Here is a 27,736-nt window from a genome sequence, read left to right as displayed (position 1 = left end):
CTTTTATTTATCCCTTAATTGGGTTTGTCTGCCTTTTGTACAAGCAGACGCTGAAAACAAATATTTCAGGTGTTAAGTCTAGACATTAATCAGCTTACTCTGCTAATTTTTCCCTGCTGAAGTCACTGTGTATTTGATAAACAATTAAGTCTTATGCTTAAAATACAAGACTGTTGCCTGGAAAATAATTATTTGCAAAATCTGGAATTAGTTATTCAAAAGTCTGGCTTGGAGTGACTATTTAGGTGCCTTCAATGTTTTATTTTTACTGTGTTTCAAATAGACAGGTAGAAAGGTTGATTTGGTTAAGTCTGACTATCTCAATACTGCAATATAAAATACGATATATCAGAGAGTAGAGACAAAATCAGAGAGGAGGCTAGTAATATGGAAAATGAGGGCCAAAAAATTGTAGAAAGTGGTGGACAGGGAGAAAATTATGAATGTGTCAACAATGAAGACTAACTATTACTAAGATGACAAAAAGACAAAACTAAAGGCTTTTTACCTGAATGTGCATGGCATTCAAAACAAAATAAATGAATTGATGCCATACATTCAAGTAAATAGATATGATCTGATCATAATTGTGGAGTCATGACTACAGAATGATAAATATTGAGATCTAATAATGGAGGGAAATATAGGAATCCACGTAAAGATGAAGAAATAGCACAGTTAGTCAAAAATATCATTTCTGCAATAGTTGGAAATGACCTTGGTTCAGGAGATCAAGATGTAAAATTGATTTGTGTGGAGATGGCGAAGAGTAGAGCAAATAAATCACTACTGGGACTGGTCTAAAGAGACCTTAAAAGCAACCATAATGTGGGACAAGGTGTACAAGAAGAAATATTGGGTACTTGCAATAAAGGGATGGAAATACTATTGGGTAAAGATAATTTACATAGAAACTGGATAAAAATCAGATTGGCAGTAAGAACTTAGATGAGGAGTTCATATGTTGCTTGGACTCACACATGTTAGAACCAATCAGAAAGTTGGTTATATTGAATTTACTTTGTGTAATATGATAGGATTAATTAATGACCTCAGAGTTAAGGCACTCAAGGTAGCAGCGACAACTGTATGATTAAATTTTAAATCATGTTTGACAGGTAGAAGATTGCGTCTAAGATGTGTATTTTAGATCAAAGCAATGGTAACTAAGTGGTCATGAAATTTGAGCTAGCTGAGGTGAATGGTATAATAGGCTACACAATATATCAATACAGATGCAAAAGCAGACATTTCAGGGGTAATTTTAGAATGCTCAGAATAAATATATTCACACTATAAAGCTGAGTTTTAAAGAATAGTCACTGTGGTTCATATAAGACATTACGGAAGGTATTAAACATAAACAAAAAGTTCTCCATTAAGATGTTACAGGTCAGATGATTAAGCGGTATATTCAGAAGTACAGAAATACTGTGAAGGTTAATCAGGAGGAAGACATTAGGGTATAAATGGAAGCTAGCTAGAAATATGAAAATGGATAGCAAGTATTTCTGTAAGTACTTACACAGGGGGAAGGTATGTAGAGAAAGCGTTAGTCCTCCAGAAAGCGATAACAATGAGTCGATATTTGATAATAAGATAATAGTACGTGGAGTGAATATTTTGTTTCTTTCTCCACGATAGAGGAAACAAAACAACATTTATATAATACTTATCAATCCGGAGGAGGAAGAGAGAAAGGAACTTAACAAAATTGTAATAATGAGGGAGGAGTCCCTGAGAACCTGATGGACCATGGTGTTGGGTTCAGATAGATGTCATGTATATGTGAATACATTTAACTTCGAACATTCCCTCAATTCAGGAAAAGTTCCATTGAATTGGATGTAGCAAATAGAACCCATCTTTTCAAGAAGGAATGGAAATAGAAAGTAGGAATTTATATCTTAGGATCTGTTCTGAGAAAGTGTTAGAATCGATCGTTAAAGAAAGACATGTACTTCAAAAAACTCCAGACAGTCATGAATAATCATCATAGTTATGTCAAAGCAAAACCATTTTTAACCAAATTACCAGAGTTTTTTGAAGGAAGAGCAGATTCTGTGAATAAAGGGGAGCCTGGGCACATACTGTAATTAGATTCCCAGAATGCACTGGTAGGCAAACCAAATAAAATATCAAAACAAAACCTACCCGATACTGAGGAAATTTAAAGCTTAAGATATAGGTAGTAATATATTTGCATGGGTAGACAGTTCCCTGCCTGACAGAAAGCAGAGAGACACTTCAATGTTCTTTCTCTGAGTGGCAGGCTGTGACAATTGGGACTCACTGTTTCAGGTTAGGGATGAGGAGAATTGCTTCTCTCACAGGGTTGTGTGACTTTGGAGCTCTCTACCTCAGAAGACTTTTGGAAGCGGTGTCATTGAATATTTTTTTCAGCCAGAGGTGAATAGGTTTTTGCAAACAGCAAAATCAAGGGTTATTGAGTGCAAATGTTGATATGGAATTCATAGCACAAACAGATTGGGTCATGATCTTATTGAATGGTGGACCAGGTTTGAGGGGCTGAATGGCCTATCACTGCAGGCATTTGAACTGTTGAGAGTAAAACTAGATTTCATGGTCCTTTCTTCATCCAATCACTTGCTGGAAATCTCTTAGATCTTTAAGTTCTCCTAGTTGTAATTAAAAATCAGAGACCAGATAATCCCTGGGCAGCTGAGTGTCCTAGATATATTTTGCATTTTTGCTATGTTTTCTGGTACATGTATGACAGTGGCTACTAATATAGTGTAACAGCAATAGCGGTTTTTTTTGGTTTCAAAAACACATGTGCAGTTTATATATGGCATTTGATGGAGATGCTTGCCACCTAATGTCCTGTTGGCAGTCATCTAAAGTGGCAAACTTGCAATGCTCCATTTTCCTATGAATATGAATTCCGTCGAGTAGATAGTGACAAATAATCCAGTACACTGTAGCAGATTATTCCTCCTTTTGTGGCACTGGGGTTTAATTATGTTGTACTAGCCATGGGTGCTTTTGTTGCTATCATGGTTCATGCTGGCTTTGTCAATTGGGATGCTTTCCTACTGCCATCCTTCAGGATCAGAATATCATTTCTCCCCCAGATGGTCTGCTGGAGAATCTCTAGAAAGTATTGTTATACCTTGGGGATGCTTTCTATCAAGACTTACGCATCTCGAAGGCTGGGTTGAGGTGACCAACACTAGCTGTTTGATGGGCCTGGCGTTTTCAGAGTGAAGTGCTCTGCAGTTGCCCTTTATATACTGTACCTGGAATTTCAAACTTAGAACATCTCAGCAGATGTAGGAACTTGCTCCCTGTTTTTTTCATAAGGTTTGGTACTGAAATAAAACCTAAACACTTTGGATGCTGAAAGAAAAATGAAAATACTGAAGAAACTGGAGGTGATTCACATCATGACATAATTGGCAAGGAATTTCATTAAATAGTCCATATTTAAGAACGTATCTTCCTGATCAATAAACTCTTCACCACTAAAAGTTGCCCTCTCCCGTTCTTATTATTTCTGAATGAAAACTCAGAAAGAGCCTTGGTGAATTACTGGAATTACAATATAGGTCAGGTTAAATGGGGCGGGGTGGGGGGGTGTAATTTCCTATTCCTGAAAGAAATTAGTCAAACCAGTATTTTTCTTTTCATGGCCATCTGGAATTATTCTTAGTTACCTTTGAAATTTATCCCAGAAAGCATCTGATTGATTTAGTTCAATTTCAGATTCTGCAGTGACACAATTGGTGGTCATGTGTGCCATCCAAATAGTTTGTCTCCAGCTCTAATCTGGCGAGGGATCTTGAAGGGATGTATTAGCAGGAGAAATGTTGGACGCATCAAAAGAAAAGTAGAATTTCTAATGTGTTAACACTTATAACCTGCCTTACCTTGGGTGGAAGTAAGCAGGCAGGAAGGAAGGTAAGTGAAAGCCAATAGAAATGTTTGAAAATATTCATTCATGCCACTTCATTTCAGCAGGATTAGTAGTGAGGCCAAAGTTAGAATTTAGGGTCTTGTTCTTTTTTATTCGCAAACTCTGTCTGCTGTCAGGCATTAATGCAGTGACATAGGCTGGCAAAGAGGAAATATAAAGTCATTATTGATTGATTGATTAAATAGATTGATTGTCACTTGTGCTCGAGTACAGTGAAAGGCTTTGTTTATGCGCAGTACAGGCAGATCATAGTGAGCAAGGATGTACAATATTAAAAAAACTTAGACAGAGGTATACAAGATACATTGCAAGGGGAGTACTGTAGACAAGATCAAAGTTAGCAAGATCAGCATTCATTGATGTTAGAGTCTTTTCATCAGTCTAATAATGGCCAGACAGAAGCTGTTCCTGAACATGCTGGTATGTGTACTCAAACTTTTGTATCTTCTGCCTGATGGAAGAGGTTGTACGAGATCACTGCTGGGGTTTGGTGGGTCTTTGATGATATTGGCAGCCTTTCCATGACAATGAGCTGTGTGAATGGAGTCCATGGATGGAAGTTTGGCTTCTGTGATGGGCTAGAATGTGCACACAAACTTCTGTAGTTTCTTACGGTCCTGGCCAAACCAGTTACCATATCGGGACAGCTTTCAATGGTGCATCTGTAGAAATTTGTGAGCATCCCTATGGACATCCTAAATTTCCTGAGCTGCCTGAGGAAGCAGAGGCATTGTTATGCCTTCTTACCCATCCCGTCTACGTGGGAACCCAAGACAGGTCATTGGTTATTGGCACTCTGAGGAATTTGATCCTGTCCACTTTCTGAAGCTCTGTTCTATTGATGTAGATGGAGGTATGTTCTCCCCCTTTCTTTCTGAAGTTAATGATCAGTTCTTCAGTTTTTCTGACATGGAGGGAGAGGTTATTATCATTGAACTACTTCACTGAGCCCTCTATCTCCCTTCTGTATTTTGACTCATCGTTGTAGATATTTGTCCTTCTAGAATTGTGTCATCAGTGAAGGTGCAGACAGCAATCATCTGGAATTTGGTAACTCAGTTTCGGACATAAAGTAAGCACAGTAGGGGGCTGAGGATGCATCCTTAGGGGTTTCCAGAGTTGAGCTTTATTGTGGAGGAGGTGCAGGTGACTGTCTTCATTGATTGTGGTCTGTGAGTCAGAAAGCTAAGGATCCAGTTTCAGAGGGTGGAGCTGGGACCAATTTCTCAGACTTTTGAGATCAAAATGGAGGGGATAATAGTGTTGAAGGCAGATCTGTAGATAATGAGTTGGTGTCTGATATAGATGTCCTTGTAGTCCAAAAGTTCCAGGGATGACTGCAGGGCCAGGGATATTGCATCCACTGTGGGCCTGTTACGCTGGTGGCAAATTTAAGAGGATCGAGGCAGGTTGGGATACAGGAGTTGATGTGGGCCATGACCAGCCTCTCGAGGCAATTCATGATCATTGCAGTCAGAGCCACTGAGTGGTAGTCATTAAGGCACATTACATGTTGATCGTGGTCTTCCTGCGGCTTGTGGGGACTTCAGCATGTGGCAGGCACAGGTTGAAGATCTTGGTGAATATGCTCGCCAGTTGGTCCACATAGCATCTGAGTGCTCGACCGGGAACACCATCCTGGCTTGATGCTTCTGGTGGGTTGGCTCCCAGGAAGAAAAATCTAATGTCTGCAACAGTGACAATGGGCACATGTGCATTCGGTGCCGGAGGGGCAGCTATCACAGCACCGCTGGCCATTTGCTCAAATCAAGCATAGAAAGCTTTGGGCGCATCAGGGAGGATATATCTTTTATCAGCTGTCTTCCTCTGCTTCATTTTGTTTCCCGTAATTTTGTTTTGGCCTTAGCATAGGCAGTAGGAGGCTGGTTTGGGCCTCTAACTTGGTCCAATATTGTCTCTTGCATCCCCCGGTGGCTTTGTGGAGGATTTCCAGTATAGGCCTGGGTCAGCTGACTTGAATGCTGCATGCCTGGTCTTCAGTAGGAAGTGGATTTCCTGGTTCATCCAAGATCCTGGTTGCGGAACATGTGGATTGACATTTTTGACATACAGTCCTTCACACATTTGCCAATGAAGTCCGTGATGGTGGTCGAGTACTCGCCTAGGTTTTCCGGTGAATACTTGAATACAATTCAGTTCATTGATTCCAAGCAGTCCCAGAGACGGCCTTCCATTGCCTTGGACCAGTATTGTGCTTCCTTTTGTGAAGGCTCCTCCAGTTTCGGATTCTGCTTGTAAGCTTGGAGGATGAACACAGCACTGTGATCTGATTGTACAAAGTGCAGGTGGAGAATGGAACAGTATGTCTTTGATAGTTGGGTAGCAGTGGTCGAGGGTGTTCAGTCCTGTGGTGGAGCAGGAGATGTGTTGATGGTACTTGGGCAGCACTGTCTTGAGGTTAGCTCGGCTAAAGTAGCTGACCACAATGAATAAGGCCTCAGGGAATTTCATCTTGAGAGTGTTTGTGGCGGTGTAAATCAAGTCTTCACTTCTGTATGGGGTGGTATGTCGACTGCAGTCAGGATGGCGGAGGTGAACTCTCACATTAGGTAGTCAGGATCGCAATTTACTATAAGATATTCTAAGTCCAGGGAACAATTGCTTGTCAGGGTTGCTATGTCCAAGCACCAGAAAGTGTTGATCAGGAAGTATACCCCACTGCCTTTTGCCTTACCCGCATTATTATTCTTCCATTAAAGTCCTCCCAGACAAAATCCTTCAATTTACTTCTGGGCCGTCTTTAATTATATCTATTGTGGGAGACATTCAATCCCAAGGGACACCTATCCTCACCATCAGTGTCTTCTTGCTGTAACATATTCTATTACTGTATGCAAGTCACATCTCCACAACGTTTCAGCATGGTCACTGTATTTTCTCAGTTGCTATTCAATACCCTAAATGCAGCTTTACAGCCTGCTAAAATAGAAAGGAAAACTATAGCTATAGAAAATGATAGAGATAAATTGTTGTCATGAACTTCAATGAATGCATGGCTGTCAAAAACATTAGTTACTTTCTGCAACAGTGCCCCCATTACTGTTCAACAGTTATCAATTCAATGGACACAATCAAAGCAAATGCTAATCTTAATGGAAATTGTGTCACATTAGGAAAATGTATCAGCCATTCTCACCCACCCCTTTGGCTGATTTTTTAGGTTTAACTCTACAATTCACATGAATGGCTCTCCATAATTTCTTCATCCTGGACTTCAACTTCAGTTTGTCAGCAGAGTAATATTGAGCAGGATGCCTTTTTTTTAAAGAAGTGTTTTATTTCACAGTAAAGCTACTTTTCTTCCCAATGTGCACTCTTCTTTCAATGTTGAGCCTGGTCAGATAGGTTGCTTGAAGATGCACATTACTTGCACACCCAGATTCTTCTTGGGAAAGCAATTTACAGATTAGGAACACAGCGAGTTCAGTGAACCACAGCACATGTGACAACATCATTAGTTAAATAAAAGGAGAAAACTACAGTAATGAGAGAAATGCTCAACCCTTCACCCGTAACATTATAAAAAGTCACCACAAAATTTGCTTTAAATAGGCATAAAAATAATTGCAACTTGTTAGATCAAAGGGAGTATTACTTTTGTGGATCAATTGAATAAATTGCCCTGACAGAATTGATAATAATGGAGCCAAATCAAAATTATTGTCATTTTGTTTTTGCAAATAATGGTATTGACTACCAATTTGTTAAGTATGAATGAACAGAAACTAGAAATCATCACTTACCTGTATAAACAAGCCTTTCACATTGAGTTCTCAGACTGATGAAAAAAAATCAAACTTTACTGTAATCAATACTAGGAAGGAGAGAACTAATTAAACAATTAACAAGAGCTCAATAATGAGTTAATTGGAAGCATGCAGCTCATGGAAACTAAATCCTTTAATTGATATGAAAACTCAGATCCAACATGCCACATAGGAGAGGGTGGATTATGGATAAAATTATGCAATTTTATAAGGTATGCAGATAAGCAAAGACCTGAGGATTCATAGACACCAAGATGTGAAAATAACAAGGTGTGGAGCTGGATGAACACAATGGGCCAGGCAACATGAGCGGAGCAGGAAAGCTGACATTTCGGGTTTGGACCCTTCTTCAGAATTGGGGGAGGGGAACGGGGCTCTGAAATAAATAGAGAGAGGGGGAGGTGATGATAGACGGTTGATAGTGGAGGAGAAAGGTGCAGGGAAGGTGGGCGGGCAAAGGAGGTGGGGATGGAGCCAGTAAAGGTGTGTGTAGGTAGGGAGTTGAGATGGGGTTTAGACAGTGAGGAAAGAGGGGTGGGTAGGTGGGACGGAGGATGGGCAGGTCAAGGAGGCAGGGATGAAGCTAGTAGAGGTATGGTAAGTGTAGGTAGGAAGTGGGGTTGAGAGTCTTTGTTTTGCAAGGACGGCAATATCCTCCCCCCACACCCATCCCACCCCTGCACAGTGGTGGAAAATGCCCTCGACCTTATCTCTTGTGTTTCCCACACCTCAGCCCTCACAACCCCTGCCCGCAATAACAACAAAGACAGAATTCCTCCTCGTCCTCACGTATCACTCCATCAACCCCCAGATTCAATGCATCATTCTTCACCACTTCCACCAGCTGCAATCTGACCCCACTACTAAGGATATGTTTCCCTCCCCATCCTTATCTGTCTTCCAGAAGGACCACTCTCTCCATGACTCTCTTGTCCGCTCCACACTCCCCACTAGCCCCACCACCCCCGGCACCTTTCTCTACAATCACAGGAAATGCTACACCTGCCCCTCCAGCTCCATCCTTATCTCCTTCCCAGGCCCCAAGAAAACCTTCCACATTCAACAGATGTTCACCTGCACATCTGCTAATGTGGTATATTGTATCCACTGTTTCCAATGTGGCCTCCTCTACATTGGGGAAACTAAGCGAAGGCTCAGAGGCTGCTTTATGGAGCACCTGTGCTTGGTTCGTGACAAAATGATAACACCTCCCCTCACGAACCACTTCAACTCTCCCTCCCACTCCTTGGACGCCATATCCATCCTGGGCCCCCTCCTGTGCCACAACAATACCACCTGGAAACTGAAGGAACAGCACCCCATATTCCGCCTGGGAACCCTACCACCCAATGGTCACAATGTGGGCTTTACAAGCTGCAAAATCTCCCCACCCCTGACCTCATCCCAAGACCAGCCTCTCTCTCATCCATTCCTCCTTGACTTGTCCATCTTTTCTCCCACCTATCCGCTCCTTCCACCTCACTGACTAACCTCCACCCCCAACTCCACTTCCTACCTACACTCACTTCACCTCTAGTAGCCTCATCCTCGCCTCTTTGGTCTGTCCGTCTTCCCTCCCATCAACCCACCCCTCCTTCCACACTGACAAACCCCCATCCCAACTGCTTACCTGCACACATCTTTACTGGCTTCATCCTTGCCTCCTTGAGCTGTCTGTCTTCTCTCCACCTATCTGCTCCACTATTCACCTTCTATCTTTGCCTCCCCTTCTCTCTATTTATTTCGGAACCCCCTTCCCCTCCACCATTTCTGAAGAAGGGTCCAGACCGGAAACATCAGCTTTCCTGCCCCTCTGATGCTGCCTGCCTGCTGTTTTCATCCAACTCCACACCTTGTTATATCAGACTCCAGCATCGGCAGTTCCTAATATCTCTCAATATGTGAAGATAGTTAATCAAGTTGATCTGATTTTAGAACAAAAGCAGGCAGAATCCATGGCTTTATTCAAAGAGGCATAGGTCCTGATATTTACTTGGGATCATGAAGACAGGTGGATGGGTGAGTGGCGTTGAACCCTGGAATGAGTCTAAGATTCAGGTGTCTCTCCATTGGGTTGGAAAGCAGCTGAGTAGCAGAAGTAGTTGGAACTGCAGATACTGGAGTATCTGCGATAACAAGGTGTAGAGCTGGATGAACACAGCAGGCTAAACAGCATCAGAGGAGCTGGAAAGCTGATGTTTCAGGCCTAGTCCCTTCTTCAGAAAATTATAGCTGAGTAGCAGTTGTGTGTTAAATGAGGGGTAGATGTGGAGGAGTGAGAAATCAATGATGGAGTCACAGCCGAATCTTACAGTTAGGAGGACATTCTCAATCTCCTCGGCTGCAACATGCAAAGCTGGCATTGTGTTCACCGTACTTTCTGCATCTTGTCTCCTCCTCATTCTGCTTCAAATTTTTTGAAGACAGCCTGAAAAATCTCAGCACATCATTCCTACTGCAAGTTCAAACTCTAACACTGCATAATATTTGCAGTAAACCATGGCCATACTTATCATAGATAATAGAAGCAGCAGTAGACCATTCACATATTTCAAATCTGCTCCACCATTCAATATGATCAAGACTGACCATCCAGCTCAGTCGCCTGGATATTCCAGATGCTGTGTACTGAAGGGGCAGAACAGTCTACAAAGCACAACTTCACTGTGCTGATGCCTAGTAGCATTATTGATCATTGTTGGGAATTCTGGCAGCTTGCCAAGTTTAAGACATGTATCTCTTGCATCCTAGTGCGACTCCTGATGCCTGCTTGCAGTGTGAAGGTTTAGATAGATTGTACCGCTGCAGGAAGAAACATGATGTCAACTCACTGGGAACCTCACGCACATCCACAGAAATATCCTTTATCAGTCACATTCCAGCTGCACGTTGGTATTTAAACCCTTACAACTGACAAATAATTCTGAGTGATCTTGGGGTGTCACAAAAAAACATTTTGCATCTGGGGAAAATCTGTTAAGACTGTCAAGGAGACTGCCTAATTATTCCTGTTGGCAACATTCCTCTAATTCCATGCTCTTGCAAGCAAGCCACGATAACATAACATAGGAGTAGAAGTAGGCCATTTGGCCCATTGAGTCTGTTCCACCAATGAGATCACAGGCGACCTGATATTCCAGGAAAGTGGATTTGTGATATTCCACAAATCCACTTTCCTGCAATGGCCCTATAACCTTTGATTCCCTTGCTGCTTAAAAATCTTATTATTTTAGCATAGAGGATACTTAATGACTGGACTTCTACAGCACTCTGCTGTAAAGAATTCTCTTGATTCATTACCCTCTAAAAGAAGAAATTTCTCCTCATCTGTCTTGAATGATTGACTCTTTACCCTGCGATTATGCTCTCTGCTTCTAAACTCTCACAAGATGAAAGACACTCTCCACATCTATCCTACCACAACCCCTAAGAATCTTATGAATTTCAATAAGTTGACTCTCATTCTTCTAAACACAATCTCTCCTTATAAGAAAATCAAGTCAAACACAAGTAAGCGGGACTAGTTTAGTTTGGAAACCTTGGCTGGTGTGGACGAGTTGGACTGAAGGATCCATTTCTGTGCTGTGTGACTCTGTGACTGTGAAATTCTCTCATTTTCTTGAACACTAGTTTAAGGCTGAGGGTCTGCTGTTTCTATTTTCTCTCTTGTGCCACTCTTAAATAGTGTGGGGTGCGGGACATTTGTAGTCTTACTATCTGCAGAAATCATTTCAGAATCTTTTGTTACTTTGGAAGATGATTACCAATTCATCAACTCTCTCCATAGCTATCTTGTTCAATACTATCAGGTCTTATCAACTTTGACCCCTGCATCACCTTATCTTTTGACTTCGCGCTGAATTGAACAATTTTAAATCATAATATCTATCCCAATTTTGTTTTCCATTTAAAGTTTTGCTGTTGTGCCTTTCTCTGGGCTCTTTATTTATTTGTTCACATTGCATCTGGGTTTTCACTATCCAACCATCCATATTCTATCCAAATCAATCTTTGGATTCTTTACTTTAACTATTGCTATTCTCCTTGGTGTTTGCACCATGAAAAATTTTGTCATTTAACCGCTCCTGCCCACCATCTGATCTCAGATCTTCTCTTTTTTCCTTTAGACCCTTTGCAACCATCTCAAAGTTGGTCAGAATCTATTTCATTTCTATAAAAAAACAAAGAACTGTGGATATTGGTGTTATTGACCAGATCAAATCCCCTACAAGTGTATCAAGGAGATAGCCTAATTTTACTTTATTTAAAGGCAAGTGTAAGATATTGTGTTTCAGACATGATTTGATTGATTACACTTTGGCTTTAAGTAAAACATACTTTATTTCTTACCCTGCAGTTAAAATACAAACAGAAGGAAGAAGAACTGGAATAGCTTTTTTGAAAAACTTAACAGAATAATGGATTATTTAACTACTATACAGTAACTGTTCCAAGATAGTAATATCCCCAAGCACACTCTTGGCAAAGGCAAAATCAGTAAAACAGATTGTTTCATATGCAAATCTGGTAACAGAGAGAGAAAATTCTGGTAGAGAGAGATGTAACAGCTCCACAGCCCCCTTCAAAACCCTAACAACTGCTGAAGGCTAAACTAACCCTGGTTCTGAATGAGCCTGGCTCCACCCAGTCATGCTGCTTCAATTATTCCAACTTTAAAAAAGTCAGGCCCTTGCAAACCATTTACTTTATTGGATTTGAATAGACAGCTTACAACCTGTGGCTCAAAACCTCTGTTCAAAAAGAAAACAAGACAAAATACACAAGCCATAGCATCATCATACTGGAAACCTGAAACTAAAACCTCAGCAGGTCTGGCAGCATCTGTGGAGAGAAAACAGAGTTAATGTTTTGGGTTCAGTGGCCCTTCTTCAGAACTTCAGAACAGAAGGAGGACCCATTCTGAAGAAATGTCACTGGACTTGAATTATTAACTTTACTTTCTCTCTACAGATGCTGTCGGACCTGGTGAGTTTCTCCAGCAACTTCTGTTTCCATAGTATTTCCATAGTTCCTCAATTTATGTCCAAGGTTATCAATCTAAAAGACTAACTTTGCTGTCTCTCTGCACACGCTGCCAGAGTTGCTGAGTTTTTCCCAGAAATCGCTGTTGCTCTTTCAAGTTCTCCAAATTCCTAAACTGCCGATCCTTTCCAACTGTTCTCTAAACAAAACTGATTTTTTCTGATTTTATCCCTAAGCTCTTAAACCATTTTGACCTTTGCCATCTTTGAGTGTCACCCATGGCTTATCACCTCAATCGCTTCTGAGAACACTGATCCTGGTTTCTACCATCTCTTGCCTATACAACTGTCCCTGAGTTCTTACCTCCACCTGCAGCAATGACCAACACTAAGGCCAGTACTGAACAAGGTGTCAGTGTGTCAATAAAATGTTTGCCTGTAATAAGGTGTGTAGGATTTGGAATTAAGGGGAATAGCTGCTGAAGTGCCCTGTCAAGGCTGATTATTAGCCTCAAACATGAGAAAAATACAATGAATATCTAAATCAAACTCCTAATTTTTGATCTTCGAAGAGGGGAAATCAAATGGAATGTTGTGAACAAATATGACATGAAAGTTAGTGCACTTGCGGGCACTGAAGAAGTTTACCAAAGGATAGAACAGAATAAAGATCATTCAGAAGGCTAAGCGGAGAAATAGCAGATGGAATTTAATCCAACAAGTGAGAGGTGATGAATTTTGGAAGGTCGAATGCACAAGGAACGCACACAATTAATGGCAGGATCTTTAGTGCATCGATATACGGAGGGATCTTGGGATCTCAGTGGCCTACATGTGACTCCAGGTCCACAACAATGTGGTTAACTCTTAACTGTCCTTCAGTAATTATGGATGGGCAAGAAATGCTGGCCTAGTCAGCTATGCCCACATCCCATGAATGAATAAAACAAAAGGCCCAGAGCTTGGCCATACAAGTGGATAAGGTCATTAAAATAAAAAGATATACGCACGCTTGCCTTCGCCCCACAGAATACTGAGTATAAATGTTGGCAAGTCATATTGCAGCTGCATAACACTCCGGTTATGCCACATTTGGAATATTTTGTGTAGTTTTGGTTGCCATGATATAAGACGGATGCGGAGGCTTTGTACAGAGTCCAAAGGACGTTTACCAGCTTTATTTTTTTCATTTCTAAAGAAGCGTCCCGACCCGAAACGTCAACTTCCTTACTCCTCTGATGCTGCCTGGCCTGCTGTGTTCCTCCAACTCCCCGCTGTGTTGTCTCTGACTCTGGCATTGGCAGTTCTTGCTATCTCTTACCAGATTTATTGCCTGGATTGGAGTGTATTAGCGATAAGGAGAGGATGGATAAACCTGAATTGTTTTTGCTCGGGCGTCAAAGGTTGATGGAACAATAGAAGGACATAAAATTATTGGAGGCATGGATAGAGTGGGTAGTTGAGTCTTTTTCCCCCAGAGTGGAAATGTTAAGTACTAGAGACCACAGGTTTAAGGTGAGAGTGGGAGTGTTTAAAGAAGATATTACGAGGCAAGATTTTTTTTACACAGTGGATGGTTAGTGCCTTGACCACACTGCCAGGAGAGGTGGCTTAAGCAGATGTGATAGCCAGGCTTAAAAGGCACTAAGGCAGACAGACGAACAGGCAGAGAATAGAGGGATAAGGACCATGTGCACACAAATGCGATCAGTTTAGAATAGCATCATGATCGACACAGGAATGGAGGGCTGCAGTGTCTGTTCCTGTGCTACACTGATCTATGTTCTATGTAATATATTTTGCAACTGAGAAACTGATTAGGGAGAAAAGAAATAAGCAGGGAATAGCTGAGGCAAAGATCATTGCATCTTTTACAGAAATTGAAAATAACCTTTGAAAATAACTATGTGAAGAGAGTGGGGCAGTGGAATGATTTTAGAATTGTACGAGCAAAAACTTGAGAAGAAGAATATGAGCACCAAGAGCAGGAGTAAGCAAGTCAGTCCCTTGAACCTGCTCCACAGTATGACATGATCATGACTGATCTGATTTCGGTCTCAAATTGGCATTGAGAACACCCTTATCAACAATGCATGGAATGTTCCAGCCTAGTATTCTATATTATCCAACAGTTGTACCTATTGTTGTCAAAATCCATAGGAATCTGGAGATGATTGCTCTAGTGCATATATATTATAATTAAATAGATTCTACTTGCCATTTGTTGAGTAGATGGACATACTTTGTTTTGCCTTCAATTCACTAGTGAGGCAATCATGTAAATGATCTGTCCATTTTATTTACATATGTAGGACAGAAATGGATTTTCAAGAAAAGCTTTTGACATTCATTCTATATTGCCCTGCGTACAAATTGCAAACACATCATTACTTGCAAATTGTCTTTCTTCTACAGAGGATTTCTTTTTGATGTGTTCAACTGAGTCAGTTTGATATTAAATGTTGACTATAATGTAACCAAATTTCATGACCACTGGCAGGGTCTGGTGGCACGGTAACTGTTACAAATTCTCAGGAAAAATGACAGTCCTCCTCGACACCTGGGTGTCTGGCTCCCTGTCGAGAATGCTTAATCTTCTCCTTTTTCTATGTCTGGGGCAAATGTCATGTAGGATGGTTCTGGGCAGCCTGGTGCAAAATAGCCTTTTTCAATGTGGTATTGGCATCAGGAATCTTGGAATGCCCCAGCAGAGCAAGTGCTCCCACCAATGGCCATTTGGTGAGTCAGACAAGCGGGGCACCTTTGGGATGTGGTTCATGGTGAATGAAGTGAATTTGGGACAATAGATCAAGAAAACCCACTTGGCCTCGTGGAGAGAAACCATCCATGGAAATCGTCAAAAATGGCACTTTGATTTCTGAGATAACAAAGTGTGGAGCTGGATGAACACAGCAGGCCAAGCAGCATCTTAGCAGCAGAAAAGCTGTCGTTTAGGGCCTAGACCCTTTGTAGGATCCACAACCTGAACTCACAATTCTACACAGCTTTATTGGGCACTAAAAACCATAAGTACAGTAAACTCATTGGTCCCTGGCACCCAAAATGGGATTCCTCCACCTCCCAAATCCCCAGCCGTACACAGGACCTTCCCCACAATGTACCCGCCACCATTGGCCATGAGGCCACTGTCGGAAAACCCATAGATAACGTCACACGCGCCACCGCCGGGAGCTCCACTTCTGGGACAGCAAACACCATTGCTGCTGCAGCCACCGCCTCTATTTCTGAGACCAACACCACAGGCATTACCGTCACTGCTGCTGCTGCCACCTACCCTGCCCCGCCCACCGACGACGTCGTTTCGCCCATCACCGATGTTGACGCAACTTCGCCCACCGCTGATGCTGACGGGACTCCGTCCACCGCTGATGCCGACAGAACTCCGCCCACCCCCGACGCCGACACAACCCCACCTACAGCTGATGCTGGCACAACTCTGCCCACCACTGCCGATGCAACCCCGCCCACAGCTGACGCTGATGCAGCTCGGCCCACAACTGATGCCAACATCGCTCCGCCCACAGCCTCCACAGCCAGCAGCTGCAGAGGAGACAGCTACACATAGCCCTGCCGAATCTTTACTATTCCCCCCAGAACGCCTCCTTATTGAGGACTGAGGACCAACGGTCCATCCTCAGTAAAGGGCTCACCTTTGTCCCCCTCCTCCCAAACATCAACTAATACCAGTCATGTTTGGACATTGAACAGTTTTTCCGCCACCTCCGCCTCCACGCTCACTTCTTCAACCGTGAACCTAACCCTCCATCTACCGACCCCTTCTCCAACTCCAACACAAGCCCTCCTCCTGGACATCACCGTAAGGCAACCTACCCTCCCTTGACCTCTTCATCTCCAACTGCTGTCGAGACATTAATTGCCTCAACCTCTCCAACCCTCTCGCCCACTCCAGCCTCTCCCCCGCAGAACGGGCAGCCCTCTGCTCCCTCCACTCCAATCCCAACCCATTTCTGATGAAGGGTCTAGGCCCGAAACATCAGCTTTTTCTGCTGCTAAGATGCTGCTTGGCCTGCTGCGTTCATCCAGCTCAACACTTTGATATCTCGGATTCTCCAGCATCTGCAGTTTCTATTATGTTTGAATTCTGATTTGCTTCAGCTCAGCGTCTTTCAGGATTTCTTCTTCACATGACTTCTGAAACTTCATAGCAACTGGGGCCCCCTGCTGGAATGACTTCACAGCATCATTTCTAAAAATTATGTGATTAACATGTGCTCTGATCTTTTTGAGACAGAAATCTCGACTCTGGTTCTGTTTAATGTTGTGAATTCACTTCAAAGCCCTGACACCCTGACGTGCTGATGCTTTTCTAGCGTGACAGACTGGGACTGCAGAGTGCTAAGCAAGATCAGCGTTATACTGCTGGCTGTGTCTTGCAACCATAGGGAAGTTCTTTGCTTGCATGTTTACCTGCATGGGTAAAATATACATAAGAATTGCTGTAGGGCTTTGATCTTGGTGAATTTATTCACATTTGGAGAGCTGGTGCAGACAGTGATGTGTCAAATTACCTTTTTCCACATTATAACAATACTGCCCATGTGTCGTTTGTGCTGCAATTCCTTGTTGAATGCCTATGCAACAACATCCTTCATATTGCCACCTCATCAATCGATTATAATCTTGAAAATTTCAATTACTTATTGACTGCTGAGGAAGTGAATTCCAGGTTCCCACTACTCTTCGCACAACTTAAAAAAAAACTACTCAATTTCACTCCAAAATGATCGAACTCTCCATATATTTCTGAAGAAGAGTCCAGGCCTGAAAGGTCAGCTTTCCTGCTCCTCTGGTGCTGCTTGGCCTGCTCCAAACCTTGTTATCTCAGATTCTCCAGCATCTGCAGTTCCATCTATCTCTGAACTCTCTGTATAATTTTGGGCTCCCTTGATCTAGATTCCTCCCAGACCCCGGCCCCAGCAAATTTTCAGAGGGAAGTTTCTCCTCAAGAAATCTCCCCAAACCTTTTTTCATTTTCAACCTTAGAATCCCATGGGAATACAACACAAGTTTACATGATCTTTTTGTGCTAACTATGGCATAATTCTAATAAATATTCTCTGAAACTTTGAAGGCAATTATTACTTTCCTTATATCTGCTGCACCACACCATTCATATTCAATTACAGGATGTAAGATTTTTTTTCCAGTCCCTTGTTCTGCTAATTCTGGTTTATAACGGGCCGAGTCAGCTCAATTGGCTGGACGAATACTGAGTCAGCTCAATTGGCTGGATGAATACCAAAAGCAGATGTTTAATTCCTACACTGGCTGAAGTTACCTCAAAGAACCTTGCTTCTCAATCTTTCTTCTCACCTGAGGTATGAACCACAAGTTAAGCCACTGTCATAATGCACTTATGTTCAGTTCGCAACAAATGACAACACCTCTCAGCCATGAACCACTTCAACTCCCCCTCCCACTCCCTGGATGACATGTCCATTCTGGGCCTCCTCCAGTGTCACAATGATGCCACCCAAAAACTGGAGGAACAGCACCTCATATTCCACCTTGGAATCCTACGATCCAATGGTCTCAATGTGGATTCTACAAGCTTCAAAATGTCCGTATCCCTGACCTCAGCTGAAGACCAGCATCCCCTCTCGTCACCTCCCCTTGACCTGTCCATCCTCTCTCCCATCTATCAGCTCCTTCCACCTCACTGACCAACCCCCACTTCATATCTACATTCACCTTTACTGGCTTCATCCCCGCCTCCTTGACATGTTTGTCTCCTCTCCACCTATCTGCTCCACGATCCACCTTCTATGATCGCCTCCCCCTCTCTCTATTTATTTCAGAGCCCCCTTCCTCACCCCCGTTTCTGAAGAAGGGCCTAGGCCCAAAACTTCAGCTTTCCTGCTTGTCTGATGCTGCCTGGCCTGTGTTCACCCAGCTCCACACTTTGTTATCTCAGACTCCAGCATCAGCAGCTCCTACTATATCCTAACCCACAATCAGTTGTATCCCTATAACATGAAACCAGCCCTACGGCCCAGTTGGACTATAGTGACTGTACCTTTGTAGGCTACTCCAATTTGACATTATCACGGGATAACACTTTGTCTTCCAATGCTTCAGATTCAAAATTCTTGTCTGAATTGCATTGCACTGTCCACTCCAATTTTTCAATCTTCTCCAGCCTTGCGTTACCTCTCATGCCATCCAGTCCTCTGATGCATAGTGTGCTTTGTACCTGTACACTTTCCACCCAACAGTCTACAAAGATGTTAGCATTTTAGCCTTGTCTCCCTGAAATTCTCTCCAGATAATGGAGCTCATCAATTGAACAAAATGACATAACTAATGTTAACACTTCTGAAATATGCAAACAGCTGTTTGAATGGAAATAACAACAAAGAAAGTCACCATTTAATTTGGAAACTGCGAAAAAATTCCCCTAATGTCCCACATATAGGTGCAGTCTCCATTTTTTCAGCTGGAAATCATAGCAGCAAGTGACAAATAATGAAATTTCCTTTTTGAACTAATGATGTTAATAATGCACGATAAATTATTCATTATTTGTGTAGTGGAATCTCAATATAATTGGCATTATTTGTAGACCTGTTATATGAAGCTTCCTCTTCACGAATAATTGATAGCTGATTGCATACAATTGTGTCTAATAATATAAAAACTCTGCTGACTCTCAAAGGTGAAAAGAGTTTACAGTTTGATTATGCCAGTCCCGTTCATCAGTGTGGGTTGACTCTTATTTATTTTCCTTTTCCCTACTCATATTTATGAGATGACTGGTAGCAATTTGTTGCATTTCTCTTTCAATCAGAAGCACTGATAAGCTTTTCTTTTGTATCCTCTCAGTGTAATTCTTGATAATTCATAATGTAGCACTCTGCCCGATTTATCACAATACATCCTGAAATAACTTCACAGAGGCTGATATCCTGTCACCAAGTTACCCTTTATTTACAGGAGAAATCCTTGACACTGATCCAGCTTTCCCACAGCAAAGTCTCAGAGTGAACAGAACCTCTGACAGTTCTGTTTATACATCTCAGACAGAGCTCTCTGATAGGAGCTGTTAATCTGGTCCAATCAGGGAACTCATATTCTATTCATGACCACTACATCCCTCCACCTCTCAGTCTGTTGACATAGGTTCAGTTCTTTTTTTAAGGAGGTCCTCCTGCACCGGTTAAGGTTCCTCCAATTCTGTCTCTGATATGGGTTTCTTGTGACGTACATAGCTTACCTCTTGTGCTTGGAGCATCCAGGAAGAAATTCATTATCTTCTTCAGGTGGAAAGGCAGCATCTGCTGTGTCCAAGATAATGGGAACTGCAGATGCTGGAGAATTCCAAGATAATAAAATGTGAGGCTGGATGAACGAGATGCTGCTTGGCCTGCTGTGTTCATCCAGCCTCACATTTTATTATCTGCTGTGTCCATCTCAGATTCTAGGGTATCTTCAACACTTGATGGAGGAACAAAACCCACGGGTTCTAGAACAGTGGGAAAGGCAGTCAATGAGCTGGGCATATCTTATTCCCGCACGGTTTGCAAGTTTTCAGCTTTCATATGGACCATGTGCTTGTTCAGGACCATCACACCTACCTGAATTTTATACTACACTGAACCTGACCTCACATTGACCATGCCTCTTACCCACACAGGCCCATTCCTATGTTTCCTACACCAATATTAATGCCTTGAACGAAACTGTTTCTCTCGCTTGGCAAAGTATTGGGTCCAGCATTGACATTCCTTTTGCTGTTTCCCTCTTCACCCCAGGTCCAGAAAGATCAGATTTAACCCAGTGCAGAGTCAACTCCCCATTAGCAACTCTGCTGAAGCTATCCCTGTAGTTGCATTAGGGATTGTCCGATATTGAAACAGGAACTTGATGGTTTGGTATCTGGTGAAGCTGTAGGCTGTTTCTTAGAGCTTACCTTTAAAATTTGGACTTATTTTTTTCTGCCAGGCCACTGAATGATGCTTGGTATGAAGCTGTCCCTATATGATGAATGCATTCAACTTTACAATATACTCAAATTCACTGCTGGTAAACAATTGTCTGTTATCTGTGACCAACACTTCTAGGAGCCTGTATATTGCAAAACCTGGATACAGTTTTTTCTGTCTTCATCCTGTGTTTGATGAATGAACTCTATGCATATCCAGCCACTTTGAGTGGAAGGTCCACAATGACTAAGAACATTGATCTCGTGAAAGGGCCAGTATCGCTGACATGCAACCAAGTCCAGAGTTTACCTGGCCATTCTCACTAACATCTTCATGTTGGAAACCCCTGAATGACCGTGGTGGAGTTCAGCCAGTGGAGACCTTTCCTTGGGTCAATCACATTTTCTCCCTACAATAATATGACATCCTCTATTGTGATCTCATCTCTCTGGGTTCAAAAACTCTTCAATTCTGATCGTGACTGCCATTTGTCTCCCCATTGCCACCAAATGTTTATGTTTTGCCAGGGCTGGATCTTTCTGCATCCAAAGTCCGATATTGCCAGCTGTGACCAGAAGTATGTATAGAAAATTTAAACCATTATGGGCACTTCCAGTGGGTACCACTTGACATACACCTGCCAGTGGGAGGTAGATCAGTGCATCTGTATTTGCTACTCGATGTCTAGATGGTGTTCCAACTTGTTATTATACACCAATAATGTTATAGCTCACAGCCGAATTTGGCCTGAAGCTATGAGCAACACTGCCTTGTCCTCTTTAACAGGGATTTGTGGTCCATTATTATTAGACATTTACATCCATAAAGGTAATGGTGGAAATTTCTGACTCCAGATATGACTGCTAAACCTTCTTTCTCTATCTGGGCATATTTATGTTTTGCATTAGCTGAAGTCCTGGATGCATATACTGTTGGGCGTTCCTCTCCATTGGACCACCTATGAACTAATACTACCCCAATGGAGTGTTGGGAGGCATTGTGCCCCAATATCAGATCTCACCTGGGATCATAGTGTGCCAACACCTTAGAGGATGATAGCTGTTTCTTCAGCTCCCTGAAAGCTATGGCTTGGCTACATGATCATTTCCAGGGCTGACTCTTTTTTTTTAGGAATTAAAGGTGCTAGGGTGGAGGCTCAGTTATGAATGAACCAGCCCAAGTCCACCAGCCCAAGGAAAGCCTAAGCGCAGGTATAGACATGGAAGCTGTACACCTTTGATTGCCCTTGCATTATCTTCCAAAGCAAGTAACCTGGCCTTGTCAACTTTGTAGCCCAATTGAAGTGCCCAAAATATATATTCTCACCTTCTGAGGCAGACACCCATCTGGGAGAAATGCCTAGGGACTGTGTCCAATTTCCTTAAGTGATTCTTATTGGAATTCTCTGTTATGAGCATGTTATATTGATAAATGTGGCCTGGAGTAGACCTTGTAAAATAATCTCCAATTCCCGCTGAAAAATTGCACAGGCTGATGATATCCCAAATGGCAATTTCCTATATTAGTACAAACCTTTATAGGTATTAATTGTAGCTTACATCTGGGAATTCTCATCTAACCGCAATTGCAAGTGGTCATGGCTCATGTCCAGCTTTGTGAAGGACAACTCCCCTCTGCCATCTTTGTGTATAAACCCTCCATATGAGGGATAGGATTTTCTTTCAGCTGTGAAAATTTGTTTACCATTTGTTTAAAATCAGCACAAAGGTGAACCGATCCATTGGGCTTAATAATCGGAACAGCCAGTCCTGCCCTTTCTGTAAACTGGACTGGTTTGCTGATTCCTTTGTTTTCCACCCTCATGATTTCTGCCTCTGTGTTTGCCTGTCTTACAAATGGCACAGGGTGGGCCTTGCAGAATCATGGAATGCTTCCTGGTCAACATGCCTTGTGTCCTTTGATAGTCCTTATATCTTCCCAAAAAACCTCCTGGTATTTAATTGGGACTTCACTCAGGCAGCTGTTTTCTAATCAAAAAATGTTGAGCTTATCAAGGTGAATCGTTCTTAACCAATTTCACCCCATTAAGCTTGCACCCAAGCCTTTCACTGTAAAGAGTGGCAACCAGCTGCTCATAAGAGACCAGAACCAAAGTTGTTCCTTTAATCGTTAAAGGTTCCCCAGTATAGGTTCTCAGTCTAGCCAAGATCTTGCAAAAACTTAATGGTTGGAGTCTGGAGCAAATTTTGTTAAAGGCTCTTTCTGCATTTGCTGGACTGACATCCATTAGCACTGGATGACCATTTCATCAGATGTTTATTTTGATTACTTTTGATTTGGATGTTGCTGAGCAATTTAACTGTTCCAAACTTTCCAGGGTATGCACACTTCTGGATACCGGCCCATGATTTCTGTTACTCATTTCAGGTCGAGTGAGATTCTTTTGCTGCCTCGGGTCTGTGTAATGGCAACAACTACAAAAGCTTGCTGGCCCAGATCCTGAAGAAAATTTTTTCTGTTTTGCTGTGGTTTGGTTTAGTCTTGGAATTTTGCTGTGGGCTGACCTGGAGTCCCTCTGCTCAGGACATGTCCTAAGTGAGACTATGTAAATACCTTCATTCAACTGATGTTCCCCAAGCTCAGGATGACTTATTATCTTGCATTTTCGGCTTTACCCTTCCCAGTTTCTTATTTATTAATAAATTCGTCTAGATTTGCCTTATGAACTCATTTATTTCACATTAGCCTTCACACTTTTTCACAATATTAAGAAAATGTGGTCTATTGAGAGGCAAAAGTATCGAGTTTCCAGCTACTTAAAGCTATGTTAAATCTGCATGTTAGTAAATGATTTGAAGCTGCACACTGACATGACTTAGAAGTCGGTTTGTTATTGTCAGTTCCAGCAAAGGTATATTAATCGCTTATAATATAAATAGAATTGCAAGGTTGTGCTGTGAAATAGTGAGCATTCATTGCAGTGCATAAGACCAGGAGTATACCACTGGGAAATGATTCTCTGCTGCAGCCAACAGACCTTGTACAAAGTCTATTTACTTTATCCTAACCTCTCATTTATCAATGGGGCCTCTTAACGTAGCATTATGGCTACACTGGTACTTGATTACTCCATGCTTGGAGATTCCTCTTAAATGATTAGCTTTCTCTGCACAGTTGCTCAACCCTGTCATTCTGGCTGGATCACATTAAACAATCATTAGGAATATCTATGTGCCTGTACAGTCTTTTTTTTGACTGTTCTTGCACATATCATATTAATTTGTGAGCTTTTCTTTTCATATTTGATATTTTTAATAAGCATGCACAACATCACATTGGCATTTTATCTCAATGAGCCAAGAGAAATTAAATTTGGCTTTCATAAGCCGTTACATTTTTTGGTAATGGTGATTGGTGATAGCATGAATTTGGCTGAATTTAGCGTGAATTTATCCATAGTGAAATAACTTGGTTCGGATTAAAGCAAGATTTGAAGCGCAAGGTTTCTGTTCTATGACAGCAATGCTGTCAGGGCCGGTCATCTTAGTGCCTTTGTGGAACCTATGAGATGAATCAAATCAAAAATCAAATATAAAATGATGGAAGCTATGTCAGAGGTGTACAACACTTTAGTTAGGCCACAGCTGGGTACTGTTTGCAATATTGCTCACCTCATTAGGGTATGATTGCACTGGACGGGGTGTGAAGGAGTTTCACTGGGATGTTGCCTGTGATAGATAACATTAGCTATAAAGAAGGCTGCATGAGATTTGTTGGTTTTCTTTAGAGCAGGGAAGGCTGAGAGGGGACCTGATTGAGGTGTATAAGATGATGAGCGGCATGGCCAGGATGGATAAGAAGCAGCTAAGTGATGAAATGGCCTGGTGTATCATCGCTGGACTATTACTTCAGAGATCGAGGTAATGTTTTGGGGACCGGAGTTGGAATCCCACCATGGCAGATAGTTAAGTGTGAAGTAAAAACAAAATACTGTACCATTAAATGTATAATGCTGGCCATGAGCCCATTGTCAATTGGTTATATAAATAAAAATAACATCTGGCTCAACAATTTCCTTTAAGGTAGGAAACTGCCATCCTCAAAAAAACTGAAACTGTGGATTCTGAAAATCACGAACAAAAACAAAGTTACCAGAAAAACTCTGCACATCTGGCAGCATCTGTAACGAAAAAGAAAGAGTTAACATTTTGGGTCTGGTGACCCTTCCTCACAACTGATGGTGGCTGGAAAAGCATAAGCTTATATGGAGAAAAAAGGGAGGGGGATGGGGTAGGGAATAAATGATAGGATTGAACGTAAGGAGAGAGAAGATCAGTTGGACAGACAAAGAGTTGATAATGATCAAGCTAGGAGGGTGAATAGTTGTTAATGGGGACTGTTAGTGACTAACAACAGGTAGTGTGTGATGGCAAGCCACGTGGTAACAAGGCCTGGTGTGTGGGCAGGGGCTGGGATCTGGGGGAGTTTAGGCCCAAAATTATTGAACTCAATATTGAGTCTGGAGGACTGTAGGGTCCCCAAACAGAAAATGAGGTGTTGTTTTTCCAGCTTACATTGGGCTTCCCTTGAACTCTACAGCAGGCCAGACACAGAGATGTTGACCAGGGAGCAGGGTGGTGTGTCAAAGTGGCAGTAACAGTTAGTTCAGGGTCTTTTTTGCGAGCAGACCGTAGATGTTCTACCAAGTGACCACCCAGTCTACACTTCATTTCCCCAATGTCGAGGAGACCACATTGTGAGCAGCAAACGCAGTAGATTCAATTGGTCTAGCTACATGTGACTTCAGACATCGCATCAAAGCAGGTGACTTTTAACTACCCCCTTGGGAATTGGAGTGGGCAATAAATGTTGGCCGAGTTGGTGGTGCTCACATCCTGTGAATGTATAAAAAACAGTGTTCCCTTAGTTTGACCTTGTTGGTCAATAATAAGGCGCATAATTTAAAGTGAAGGACAGTACGTTTGGAGGAAATTTGAAGAAAAGCCTTTACACCCAGAGGGTGCTTGGAATCTGGAATGCACTGATTGGGATTAATAGAGGCAGGAAAGCCAGTACGTCGAAGAGGAATTGAAATGTCATAACATTCAAGGCTATGGGCCATGTGCAGGAAAGAGGGATTAGATGGGTCTGCAAGACTCAATAGACCAAAGGGCCTCTGCATAGAAGTATGGACTATATGGCTCTATAGTATAGAATTCCTGAAAAAATGTACAAAAAGGACCTATAAGGATGAATCCAGGATTAAGGGTTAAGAGTATCAGGAAGAATTAAAGCAGCTGGGATTAATTCTTCCACAAAGATATGACTGAGAACCTACAGAACATGAAGAGGAGGATGTTTCTATTTGAGATGGCAGCCCAAAACTAGTCAGTATAAATAGTTATTAATAATTCATTCAGGAATCACAAAAAATATGGAATTTCCTACCACGAAAAATCATTGAGTCAAATTGTATAGATGCATTTATGGGAAACCTAGACAATTACAAGGCGGAGAAATGAATAAAGAGGCTGTTTGATAAAATAAGATATAATAATTTAAGTGGAGCTAATGTAAACAGTGCACACATGGAGTCCTAACATTGATATTGGTCTATTCAGCTAGATGGTTTGTCTTTATCTGTAAAATTCTACGCCATGACTTGTTTATGTCCTTGCGATTAATTCGGTTAAAGTAATTTCTCATGCAATTCACAATCTAGTCAAAGAACTCCAAATTATTACAGTATCAGCAATAATACAAGACTCAGAACTTTTAGCAACATGGAGTTCTTTCGGTATGTGAATAATTGATCATGTTAATATGCATAAATGTAAAAATCCAGAGGGTCACATAACTTTAACACAGCAAGCTAGCTACCCCTGAAATATTTTGCACATACACTTAAAATTAGTGTTTGCAGTATGAGCATGTCATAAATTATTAATAGTGCCACAGCATAAATACAATTACCCTATTGGAAAAGTAATGGGAGACAAAGACACTTTTAACAAACAAAGTGCAGCCAGCAAGCGATTAATTCCTATCGATGTCATTACATTCTTGTTCATTTTTCTCTCCTATTTATTCCATACTGACTCATCTGTCTCGTTTTGTCTGTTCATTAGTGTTTTTTTTCTAGATCTCTCTAATTTCAGACTTAATATGACACATACCATGCGTCTACAGAGAAAGTAAGACAAAAAAAAATGAAGTTTCCATGGAAAATACATTGTTGAAGTTTGGCACTAGGTCTTATAGATCCCTAAGGTTCTATCTCTGGCTCTTTCTCTGAATATATGAACAGAGAAATTACTAGCTGGAAAAAGAAAAAAACTCATCAAATTGACCTTGATCCATTCTGGACACGATGGTAATGGAGCTAGACTAACCATAACAATCAATCTCTATTAATTAGCCTAAAATTGACCATGAGGCACAGAGAAACCCTCACCATAATAGAGAAATTTGGTTATCATAGACCTAAAGTCACTTATTTCCTCGCTAGCAGGCAACACTTTCCATAAGATATGTCTCAAGTTACTTGTGTACCATGCCCCAAGGCACTATCATTTGAAAGAAATTGACCTAACCTATATCTGTCTGAACTGCGGTCTTCAATTTTTTGTAATGATGAAAGCTGTATAATTGGCTGTGGGGTAGGAGGGAAAAACAAACAAGCCAGACATTTTATTACAATTAAATGACTGCTCTTGTGGATTTTGTTATGACACAGGGACAACAAGCCAGACAAGAGCAGACTCACTGGCACTGGATATTGCAACTCAGTGAGATTAAAATATTTAATGACCCTCAAAATAGCTTAAGTGTTCCTAAGCAGGCTTTATGAATTTATCAGACATCAAGTTTGTACCTTAGACATAAATTAACAATTGATAACTAAAACTGTAACTTTAGCAAAATGAAATTTAAAAAGTGATTTAATTAATGTCTATGATTGAAACTCAACCTTTTTTTAATCACAGCCACCAATCACACACATATACAGGCAGACAGGTGCAGTTCAGGGATTACTTAAAAAGGAAATAAAGGAATTATAACTGGCCGGTTCGCCTAAATAATTTGGAATGATGGTTGCCAAAC

Source organism: Stegostoma tigrinum, chromosome 5, assembly GCF_030684315.1.
Source record: "Stegostoma tigrinum isolate sSteTig4 chromosome 5, sSteTig4.hap1, whole genome shotgun sequence".
NCBI lineage: Eukaryota > Metazoa > Chordata > Chondrichthyes > Orectolobiformes > Stegostomatidae > Stegostoma > Stegostoma tigrinum.
The sequence above is the reverse complement of the archived record's forward strand: the minus strand, read 5'-3'. Positions refer to the sequence as shown.